Below are 12,664 nucleotides of genomic sequence, written 5' to 3' on the forward strand. Positions count from 1 at the left end.
TCATGACAATATCTCTTATCGTTCAAGAATTATGCAAAAATGTCTCGAGATGATCTATTGGGCTAAAGAAACTACCCTTATTTACTGGTTCACTGGTCAATCGCTGTTCGTAAATGAAAAATAAAAACGTGGGTCGATACTAAAAATGTTAATAAATTCGACGCAAAAATACTTATTTTGGAACTTCCTTTTTCTTCTTCCATAAAAATTTGTAAAGAACATCCATTTTTCGTTCAGCTTAGAACTTCTTCTGAAAGAATCTTTGGTCAATCACTTTTAAAAAAATTTCGTAAATAAACACGTGCATTGATAATATAAGTATTGGTAAATTCGATGTAAAAAATTTTATTTTGGAGCTTCCTTTTACTTCTTCCATTAAAATTTGCGAAATCGTCTATTTTTCGTGCGAATTAGAACCTCCCCCTAAAATAGTGTTTCAAAAATCTCTGTCCAAAAATTCCATAAATAAAAACGTGGCTTGATACTATAAGTGTTAGTTAATTCAATGCAAAAATATTTACTTTCGAACTTCCTTTTACTTCCTCCATAAAAATTCGCGAAGAACGTTCATTTTTCGTCCGAATCATAACCTCCCCCGAAGAACGTGTCTCTTCGTCGATGGCCGTTCGCCCTTGGAGAATTCCGGGGAACGGTTGGTTAAATTCGCCGAGGTTTTTGCGTTTTCGCGTGAAATCCCGGAACGGCACGCTCTGATAAGAGAATGCGCGACGCGCGGGATGCTGGGAAGAGGGGTTGATGCGGTCCAAGCCGGCGCCCTCGCTCCACAAGTTCCTTCAGTAGACGCGCGCTGCTACATTCGGTTGGACCCTAGCTCGAATTCTCTCCGTAGATCGCGCTGGGTATCCTCGATCTCGTACGTTGTAATCACCGTACGATCCTTCGAGACGCTGGTACCTGAACGATTCCGCGTTCGAAACGGATCGATGCAAACGAAGAGGAGCGTCGTTGCGTTCAAAAAAATTCCTCGAACCAACGCGTCGCTACTGTGAAATTTCGACGCGCGTCCATCGGTCACGCGACTCTCGGAGTGCAATTTCCGGATAACGCGGAGCAGTTCGAGATTTATCCCAAATGGTGGATTCCACGGTTGTCCTTCCGCTCGGGAACTTTGCGAGTACTTTCCCGTCAACGTTGAAATTTCGCGCCGTTAATCGCGAGCGTCGATGTTCCGCGGCCGCCGCGCGGCGTTGAGTCGAGTTTAACGATCCCGGGTGAATCGATCCGCGGTAGTGCCGGTCGAATTAGGAGCACGCGAGTGATCGAACGGTGAAGCTTGATCGCGAGAATCGTCGATGTCCCGTGGTTGGTCCCTCGTCGAGTGAACGTTGATAGCTCGAGACGCGTTAACTGCGAAAAGCCACGATGAAACAGCACCGTTGCGTCGAGGGAAACGCGACTACGGTCAGGAGGAGGGTAACTTCGAACTGAAGGTGAGTGTTACCCCTTTGGGACGGGAGCAACAACTTCCTCATCCTTGGTTTTACGAGTGATCCTTCGATGGGAGCTCCCGGATAGTCCTGGTAGATCAGGATCGCTAGGATATAAGGAAGGGGGTGGGGGGCTTTCGTCGAATAAATTCTCGCGAGACTTTGTTTTACCGTACGGTCGATCTGTCGCGATCCGTGTTGTTCAGGTCCCCGGCGGGACAACTCGTTTCTTTATTTCGAATTTTTCCCTCCATCGTACGGTTTAATTAGCGCGGTACTAATTGGACGTTCGCGCTGCCAAGGACGTAGCCGTGAAAAAATATCGTTTCGCCGTGTTTCCCGTTAATTGAAACTTCGGTGCCTTTTGTCTGTCTCGTCGGTCGCTACTTCCGATCCGACGCGGTTTTGTGTACCGTCGAATTGAATAAAACCGTCGAGGGAAAAGCGCGGGCCACGAGGCGTTTCGGTTCATTATATCGTCAACGATACTTTTAAGGCTTGACATTGGACGAATGGACGCGATACGTCGTCCTTGCCACGCGGATGCGACAGATGAATAATTTCGATCGTGTTCGAACTCTATTCTATTACACGCGTGTTTTGTGCATTGATGAAATTGGAAACCCTCTCGAAGAAATTCAAACGTTGCTAAACATATCATACTATTTGATATCATTACATTTGATCAAAATTATTATTAGTTTTAGCAGAATCATAATTATTATTCATATTTGTAAACGTGTCGTTATTATCACGTTCCAAAATTCTATTAGTGGGTGTTTCAAAAATTGAGTTAAAAAACTCGCTACGCCGACGTGATAACATGAGAGATACGCTTAATATAACTTTATAATTTCGTTAGTATTAAACTGTCAGGCAAATCTAATAGTACAGTTTTCGCAGTAATGGCAATTTTATCATTATATATGCCTTTGAGAATTATTATTCCTGTTATTTTTGTTCGAGTTTTACTCCTATTTACAGTGTCATTATGATACAACAGTATAAATATTTTTGTAGTGGAAACTTTTCAGTCTGTTAGTCACGAACATTTTAAATTAACTAAGTCAACAATAAAGACCATGAGTTTTAATATTATTATTATTGTTAGAATAATTATTTCTCTTACCATTTACATTAATATTCCACTACTATTACTACTGTTAGTATAAATTTAATTAATATTTGATATTACGATCTTAATAGCTATGATAAGAGTAGCTTGCAATTTCATCTTACGTGAACCTAATTACTGCTATTATTATCCGTCTCACTATTTACATTACTATTACTCCTGTTATCACTAGCTTCTAGAAATGTTTATTATTCAGTATTTGATAAAGGAAACTCATATGAATATCGATCTGCAATGAACTGGCCATTCAATTCTTAATCTACAATAGAACTTCCATTAGCCGTACCTCGAATGATGAATTCACATATTTTACTATATGTGCATCCTTTTATGCGAAAGCTCTATCATCCAACCAGACCGTATTATTATTATCATAGCTTCTATTATTCGAACATACTCTGTTAATGATCAAAATCAGTTCCGATCGCAAGAATTTTCCACAAATAATAACGAGATCGAAACGATACAATGACACATATTAAATTGAAAAATAAAAGTTGTACGGAATCGGACACATTAGGCGTTTCTATGATTATTTAAATCGTGTACAAAACAATATATCGATACAATATTAATAAATACGAATTAAATTAGTTTCTTTATTTTCATAACGATATAAAAGAAAAGAACTTTTTGTTTTCTTTCTAAATTGGTATTTTTTAAGAACAGTCGATGAATTTAACTACATTAAAATATTGGACAATTCGACATTCTTCGTTGTTGTCCACACAGATAATCAAACATTGTCTTTCGAAAATCCAGTTTCGTAGAATAGAAATTGTATCGATCGACAAACCACTGCAGGGACAAATCTTATTAGCCAGTCGACAGTCCGTCAAAAGTGTCCAATTATTCCCGGTAAATGGTCTGTCAGTTCCAGTTATTCGAACCGATCGTTAATGACTTTGTTGCGGCCATATGATCGGCGCACGAGTCACAAACAAACGGGGATTTAAATTTCATTGCAATCACGACATGGAATCACACGTCGAACGACGCTTTTTAAACGGAGATTGAATTTTTTAAACAACCCTATCCACCTATCGCAATTGTGAAACAGACACTCATCAATTTTAACGTTCTCGATCGTTAAATCGAGTTTGAATACCGCGATTCGTAGTAAAAGTCTCTTCAGGATCGCGGTAATATAAAACTACTTGTCAACAGACACTTGTCGACGGAAGCGACATTTGAATAAAACATGACCGTGGAAAGTTGGTGGAAATACAGTCGACTTTGTCTAATAGATTTACAAGCCTCGTTATGAAATAACATCGTTTCAGCGCGAGTAATCGCTAAATTGTCACGCTGGCTTTTGACTAATTCATGATCGTAACTGGCCACCGCTTTGACAAACGGTTCACCGAGTCGCCAGCTACGCCACTGTCAAATTACTGTCACGGAGTAAACCAACAATTCGATTTCCAATAAAACAAAGCTAATTGTACAAGAAAGGCGCCGATAATTATTCTTCAGTAACAGATTTTGGAGCGTTCAAACTAGTTACTAGTAAAATACCGCTGAAAATATCGTGCCAGCCTACTTTTCGTAAAGTAAATAACTGTTAGGCGTGTGTTCTACACTAAGTACATGCTTCTATTGTTTGAACCGTTTCAAGAAACACTGACAAAGCGTTCCGAGAACCAACAACTGTGCACAGCTTATTTGCAACAAAGGAAAGCCTAAACAGAGAATTTTGAAGCGTGTAAACATACTTTTCGCGACGAATGTAAACAACACAAATGATGAGCAACGAAAATACTGATTCGCTGGACGATTTAGTAAAGATAAACACTGGTAATTGTAAACTGGCTTTCTACGGTAACATGTATGTATATTTGAATATGGGGGGTGTAGAAAGTACGTCAGGCGAGGAAAATGTACGGTTCGAAGGAGCAAATGTTACACGATCGACAAAACATTTTCTCTGAGATAGAGTATGGAAGTATTTCTTTGAAGATAAGAAACCACCTCACTGACAAGATATTCGCGTAAAGGAAAATGTTGGTAGGTACAAAATGAAGACAAAGATTAAGTATCCTAGGAAATAGGAAAACACGAAATAACAAACTGTATGTTCCACCTTGCAACAAAACCTTGTTTGTAGCTGAAGTTTCTCTTAAGACTAAAACGAGATGCTTTTCCTTTGACTGTTTTCGAGTATCTCGTTTGCAAAGTCTTCGTTTCAATTACAGTACCATCCACGTTCCCAGTCTTTTTTACTTTGTTATTCTGATTTATACTTTTTCGAAGTGTGTAATATTTAAAATCTGTCAATGCATCCTTGATTTCACATAAATCAAATGCATAAATATAGTCTTATCTATTTTCTCTACGAACCAATTATCACAAAGTTAAAATTAACTGTATGGAAATTAATTTCAAAGTGTTATATTTTTGAAAATTGGTCTTCAAAATATATGATTATAAGAAGTATAATCTAATATGTTATGAATTTTTAAAAGGATACTTCAAAATTGACTTTGATACAAAGTATTACCACTGCAAGAACGTATAATAATCACTGACTTTTTTCGTAGTTGTATGGAAAAAATCTCTGTCAATCAAAGGTTGGATAAAATGTAAAAAATACTCGAGAGATTTGGAGCAATATTTTCTGCACGACTTAATTTTACAAAATCGTTCGTGAGTGAAGGATCTATTGAAGGTGTGCGATGGACTGATCAATTCGTTATAAAAGCGTATGAAAAATTTCTTGATATAATGTTAAATCGTAGCAAAAATTCTTCTATAAATTAAGGCTGTTAGAATTTCGGTTGAATATTAAAGAATTTTATATACAAAGAATCTTTTTCATTATTACTTAAAAAAAAGTTGAGATATTTAAAATGTCAATATCGACGCAAACATCCTCTGGAGAAATTTTGTTGACTTTACGGAAACCACTGACTATAAATTTTCCAATGTTCAAGCACAAGTGCATTAAAATTTCGCACAAATCAGAAGCGCAATGTCGAATGCAAACTGTTTAAGAAAACAATCGTAAATTTACGGAACATAAATCAATTCTTACTGCTTCTAATCGTTGATCTAGCGCGACATGCAATTTCGAGTTTCCCTCTCCAGGACTTAAAATTTGCAACAGAGGGGGAGATAGATTGCAGGAACGTCAATAATGACATTATGAACGGATTGCTGAGTTTTGCATATGCCACAGATGCCTGATGCACGAACATCTAGTTATGCGATGCAAGGACGCGGAATATGCCCTTATTTGAGATTGAAGTGTGCATGTATGCATTCCTGAATTGCATAGATCCGCGTTCTAATTATACCTTGGATGTATAATACAACACAAATGGAACGTGTACGGTCGATCTGTCATTTTTGTAAGCAGAATATACGTCAGTGTCTATCGGATCATCGTTTACGTTTGCATTTCGCGTAGACGGTAATAATAAATGTGGGAATTAGGACTCGACAAATTGTTCTTGCAACGTTGCGCGAGGAATTGAATCGTGATGGACGGCTTAAATGGAATCGAGGATACAGAAAATCGAGATCATCGGGCGTTGGAAACGAACGTGGTACGTGGAAGCACTGGAATTAGTAGCTGCATTATGGTATCGGGCTCTTGAGCTCGTTAGAAAGCACCTGACAAATGCCGAAGGCTCACGCTGTTTTCATAAATCATGAATAGCTGGAACGTAAGCAGAGCCGGGGGTATTTATTACGTCCACCTTGTACGCATAGACAGGTAATACCTTCGAAGAAACGGTGGCTTAGAAGCACTGTCTTCCACGACGGGCGCGATTAAGCAATACACTTTCGATTATTTAAAATTGATGGAGTTTCTTACGTCACTGTTTAGCAACACGAAGACATAAAAGTTCCCTGTTTTGTTATTCTAATTACGTTAAGCGAAATATCACTTACTCGAACATAGCGAGTACATTTACACTCTTCATTTGCAATTTTTCGAAATTTTTATTATTGCACTGTGTTCTTCTCAAAGTGCTCGTTAACTTTTATTCCAAACATTTTTTTGTCAGATTAGAAAGAAATCGACCATTAAGATTAATACCCTGTAAAAGTGAATGACAAAATAAACGTAAAAGACAGTAGAAATTATCATAGTTGTTATGTTCATTGGATAGAGGGTGAAATGCTCTTTAAACGGGAGTTCATTTATGTCGATAGCCTGATTAGTTCTGGAGATATAAGGGTTCGAGCGTTTCTTTACTTTTCATTGTTTACGTCGCGAGGTCAATGAACTTTCACGATTCACGTGCGAAGGACAGAGAGGTTCGACGCGTAAGACGGAGACAGAGACAGTCAAATTAGAAACATTACCACTTTAAAGGGAAACCGCTTCTAACATTGAGTTAGTTATGAAGAAAACACTAGTAAATTTAGAACTGCACACGTCTAAAGTTTCAGTACTTTTAACAGACTTTCGTGAGACGTAAGATTGAAATTTAAAAAATTATGATATATTTCTACGCTAAAACTAGTGGTACTTGTCACTCTACGGCGATGATTGTTTCTGGTGGAGCTTATTATAAACAAGTATATACAATAAACATATACAATACAACATTTTCTGTGGAGTTTCGTTTCTAAGCGTACAAAGTTTCCGTGAAATAATTTTCATTTTCATCAACGACGAAAATAATCCTCGAAGTAATTTTCTGGATGGAATTAAACATTTTCTGCTAGAAAGGGGTATCACGAAACTTAGTAGTCGAAACGTTTGAAATAAATTCAACGTTTATCAATTCTGATCAGCCATGTTTTCCGGGCTGTCCTAATACGATTTCCGTCGTTCCATCGAGCCAAGAATCTCCTCGACACGTTTGACTTCCATCGAAGAAAAAAGCCACGGTTGTTTGTTCAATTTATAACGATCTCCGGGGTCGAGGGTGCTTCCGTTTAACGCGGCTTGGCAATCACGGAAGGGGGAGCGCAATTAATGTTCCAAGGAGCTGCGAAGATAGGTAAATGGAACGACGGCATGGTCGTTACGCTAAAGCCACCCGGACACGTTGATAATTCAATCGCGGGAAGCCTATCGAACCCTTCGAACCCATCGACGTTTCCATAAATTCCGAGTGCGTGGCAGGGTAAAAAGAAGGCCGCGGAAAGTGGCGAGCACGTTTGACCGAACACGCTGGTATTTCGCCATAATTCTTACCGCACTGTTACTCGGGAGATATTAGATTCCTATCGGAACGAACAGAAAGAGAGTGCATTGACTCCGTTCGCATGAAATCCATTACGCCGCGGCATCGAGTGATTTAACGCTAATGTACGGGCTGGCGCTTTCGCGATTGCTCGATAGTCGAGGGAACGTTCGAATAATTTCTTTGTACCATATCCAAGCGCGACAATGCCGACAAACCCGATTTACATTCGTTACTGGCCTCGATACAAGCGAGAGTATTGCATCGAGGCGACACGGGGATCGGTGTGACACGCTATAATACAACAAACATTTTTTCCAAAAGAGCTCGCAGCTGGTGTCCAACGATAAATGTCGTATAATTTGCATTCTATTGTTGGACGAACGCTGGGCGATTGTAAAGTGGTCTTAAAGGGATATCGATCCTCCATATTGGCGGAATATCCATAAATATCAGAGGTGTATGTCGTTTTTAACGCGTCGACTGCCCAGTTGACGAAATATTTCGATGAGGATCTAAAAATATTAACTTTGTTTCTTTCTGGAAAGATTATTACATTTCCTATTTTTAAGTAAAAGTTTCTTTAAATCTCGAGACTAATTTAATAGAAAAATTGAACAATTGGAGACATCAACAAAATTCTAGCACGAAAGTGCATTTCTAACATGACTGGTCAAACGACCAGTATGTCTTTTTCTATTTTACGAGGCAACGTACTTCTAATTTTTGCCTAGTATGTATAACAAATTTTTTAATTTTCATCGGACAGAAGAGAAAACAATTATTTAAGGAAAAGTACTGGCTAGTAATTACGCAAGCATTCTGTATTTAAATTTAAATTAATTTTCAATTAAATAAACGATCAGTAGGAATTGCTGAAACTTCTTTAGGAATGTATGGTCAAAGTAAATGCCAAAATAAACATAGAAGATAGCCTAAATTATAGTAGGTGATATGATCATTAGATAGAGGATGAAATGCCCTTTAAAATGAGCGTTTGTGCGAGTCGATAGCTTTATTAGTTCCGGAGATATGGCGATTTTAGTTTCAAGTCGATGCGGTGGCTAGTTCCGGTGATAGAAGGGTTCGAAGCGTTTGTTTACTACGGCCTTGTCAAGGTCGTTGCCCAGCACGTGCTCGGAGAAACTAGGTCACTCAGTCACTCGGTCACGAGTCACGTACGAGAAAGAGAGGTCCGTCGCGACGCGTCAGACGGAGACAGAGACAGTCAAATTAGAAAAATTGCCTTTTACATAAATTACGATATCTCCGAAACGGGAAGTCCGATCGACAAAAACCAAAAACCATTTTAAAGAGGAAGCTTTGCCGCTTTCAACGGCGGCTCATTTATGCAAAAAGCATGAGTAGTTTCGGAACTGCACGCGTCCAAAGTTTTAGTATTTTTAATATGCATTAATACACGTTTCTAAGGCGGCCAGAGCGTGAATAGTGGAATTTAAAAAATTACCTTTCACATAAATTACGATATCTCCGAAACGGAGAGTCGGATCGCCGAAAAACAAAAACCATTTTAAAGGGGAGGTTTTACCGCATCTAACGGTTGCTTAATTATGGATAAAGCACTAGTAGTTTCGGAACTGCACGCTTCTAAAGTTTAACTATTTTAATACGCGTTGTAAGACTGTTCTAGGACAGTGGAAACTGAAGATTCTCTCCTTCCGTCTTTGCTATACATATATTTCCTATTTACATAGGAAGCTAACCAGAATTTGATATCAATTTTATCCAGTTTTTTTACAAAAAAACCTGAATAATATTATAAAATCAGTGGCGCCAGTTGTAGAAACATCACTAAAAAAAAAGTGCTTAAATTTTTGCCTTAATATTTTACTACGATACTTTTGTGCCTGGCAGTACCAGATATTTTCACTGAAACTTTATGATACTCCATCCTAGTAGAGTATTACGTTTGTTCAAATTTTAAGTAGTACACACTTCAATAATTTCAACTATTTATTGCGTAAGAACTTCAAACGTGATGTGGATATTTCTGTCAAAGGAGACCTGAAATTTATTTTCCAATTATGTCAGCTCAAACATTTATGCTTGATACTTGAAAGTGTGCTTCAGAAATGTCACGAGGATTTTCAAGTGCTTAGTTGTGAATATTATGGATATTGAGTGTGCTATATCTAGCAAAGTTTATTTCGTACGTTTACAAATCATTCGTCATTAATTGTAATAATGAATTGTTATATTCGATGTTTTTTAAAAATACGATGTGGAAGAAATGTCGTTCTGTACTTCAAAATTTTACCAAAATTGATTCTATAAGTTTCTTGTAATTTCTCGAAAACTCTATCCAGCACTGTAAATGATATTTCTACCAATATATCGACAATTTGAAACCAATAGCTCTCAGTGTACATAGGCATACCTCCAGAATAACAAAGCCTGAAAGCTATCGGCAATGTTTATAAACGAAAACTCACGTAAAACTTGTTTCGAGTGCAGTCGAGTTATACGCGTACCCAATGAATCTTTAACATTGATTTATTTGGAGCTCCGTACAAAAACGTGTCTATATTTTTTTACATATTTTTTCATGTAAATTCGTCCATTTCTGAATTGCACAGTCAGGAAACTTTTTTCCTTCACAAGTGCAACGGTACAAAAAACGAAACGAAACTTACATGCGTATTCTTTTTTCCCCCAATTCAGGAAATGAAAAATGTCGATTTCTGTTGAACTCTGGTCGTAGCGTTGTACAATCAACTTCCGAAGTTTGAAGGATGAGTTTACGAAACAATATGCTATATTCGGCTTTACCTAGCAATTAATTTTTCCTCGAATGGCATTGTGAAATCCCTAAAATGAAAACCCTGAAATATGTACAAACGAGGTCTACAGAAAACGTCGTCAATTTTGCTCATTTTTATACAGACACATACAGTTCTTCTCTCTTTGAAACATAATAGTATCAGTAAAAATATCGTCTCACGAAACTACAAAATTAAATAGATCGAAGGATACATAATCTAACAATAATTTTATACACCTCTGTGTATTGGTGCACGTGAAAAATAATATTAAACAATTTTATAAAAAGTATTCGTGTCATGAACAAATTGAAAAGTTTTTGCATTTGAAACTTGCTATCTTATTTACTTGTATCAATAGACGTCCGCCAGTTTATTAATAATTTCGACTTAATAATAGCGTTATTTCAAAATTTCTGAATATTTCATAACGAAAAGAGAGACCACTTTACAGTCACGTGAAACGTGGTAAATTTCAAAGGTATGTTTGTGAAAAACCACTGCACAAGGATTTAGAAAAAGTATTTTGAAGCTCCAAGCGCTTTTTAATTCTGTCAGCCAATTTGCCCGGCGATGTTTTTCCGAGCAGCGGTACACTTCAAAGCCAATCGTGTTAAATTTTGGGAAATTCCTCAAAACCAAGCCCGTGCACGGAGTTTGAAAAATTCATTTCTCTATCTATATCATAGGTACACTAAACGTTGGAGTTTCCACTTTGATCCTGGGTTTTCTCTCCTAACGAGGCAACGATCATTTTCACAGAATTACGTAATTCTTCAACAAACTGCACGTTGAGGCTCTTTTAATGAGAAACCTGTTTCAGATCATTGCAAGCATTAGCGTTAACAGAGTTGTAGTTTGCGGGCAGAGAAATACCTATTGTACCAGTTGTATTGAGTCGAAAATTATAGTCAGTCTCTTCAAGGTAAAATTATTCGCTGCTATCCTCATTGTCCGCTGTGGACAAGTGGATTATTAGTTTAAAGTGTAGAAAATTAATTATAATGAACAGGAAATTCGTTTATTTACTTATTACGATAAACAATTCTTCCCCTACTTTCATTCCTTCTATTTATACTCTTTTTCTAAACTGACAATTATTCATTTATAAAAGGAAATAATTTTCAAACATGAGACAAAATTTCTTTTCAAATTCCAACGACTCTCGCAATTTCATGTTTCTAGTATTTACTTTAATTTGTTTGTAATATGAATGCAACTTTTCTTCGTAAATTCCTCGCTTTCTGGCTCGACTAAATTTTCTTCAAGCGTTTAAAGTTTGTTCACCGACTTTATTCAACAAGATAATGATAAACAAATATAATTCAGCAAATAAGTCGAATTAAACATTCTACTTTCATTGCTAGTATATGCTTAATGTGCTAATTCATCCATTTATATTAGATCAGTGTTAACTGAAATCTCAAAGCAGAAAATATCCGCGGTTTTCTTATGGAACTGACAACGTTATCACTCCGAATATACATTTCCCGTCCCATTGAGGATAACCGCGGTTCACCGGCGTAAAACGGCAATAAATCACGACTGTTGGTCGGTTACGTTCATTAAACACTTACCATCAGGAGCCGGAATATCAAGGAATCCTTGGTTACCGTTCCCTGACAACTGGAAACCTAATTAATCACAAAGATATCGCCCACGGAGCGAGCGATTTTACCGATGTAATTAGTCGTAGAAGATAGAAGGTAGAAAAAGAAAGTTTCGCGGGTGGGTCAATCTGAGGGGTAGGGGGGAACGGGGCGAGGACAGTGAGAATAAGAAGCTCTCACCTCGGAGCGGGAGCTAAATTAACATGAAGACAGCCGACAAAAGGAGGGAGAACGTAGGACGAGGGTGGGAAAGATTCGGATAGGATATAGCAGGGAACAAAGACGAGGAAATAAAGATCCCTGAGAAAGTGAGATGGACTGAGAAAACGGAGATAGCAGTGGAAGGTACATATAAAGTTGAGTAATGGGTGGGACGAAGAGCATGGGAGGTGAAGGTGAAGAGTAACTTATTGCAGTGCTCGGAGCGTTTGTACAATCGAAAAGAAATTACATTTTTCGGAGTGGATGCAGAGTGATTTGGAACTGATGTCGTAAAGTTTAATAATGAATTTCACGGTTGCTGATTGAAACCACGGCTTTGGAGAGC

General features: G+C 37.8%; 1 protein-coding gene across 2 annotated transcripts in view; it reads left to right on the forward strand.

The window, feature by feature from the left end:
• Positions 1-826: 826 nt before the first annotated feature.
• The window catches only part of Glurb (metabotropic glutamate receptor B), a 357,471-nt gene continuing 345,633 nt past the window's right edge, over positions 827-12,664 (forward strand). For both annotated transcript variants that reach the window (XM_076783796.1, XM_076783795.1), the window contains exon 1: positions 827-1,451. The gene's annotated coding sequence lies outside the window, so the exon portion shown is untranslated. The remainder of the gene's footprint in view (positions 1,452-12,664) is intronic.

Source organism: Colletes latitarsis, chromosome 2 (assembly GCF_051014445.1).
Source record: "Colletes latitarsis isolate SP2378_abdomen chromosome 2, iyColLati1, whole genome shotgun sequence".
Taxonomy (NCBI): Eukaryota; Metazoa; Arthropoda; class Insecta; order Hymenoptera; family Colletidae; genus Colletes; species Colletes latitarsis.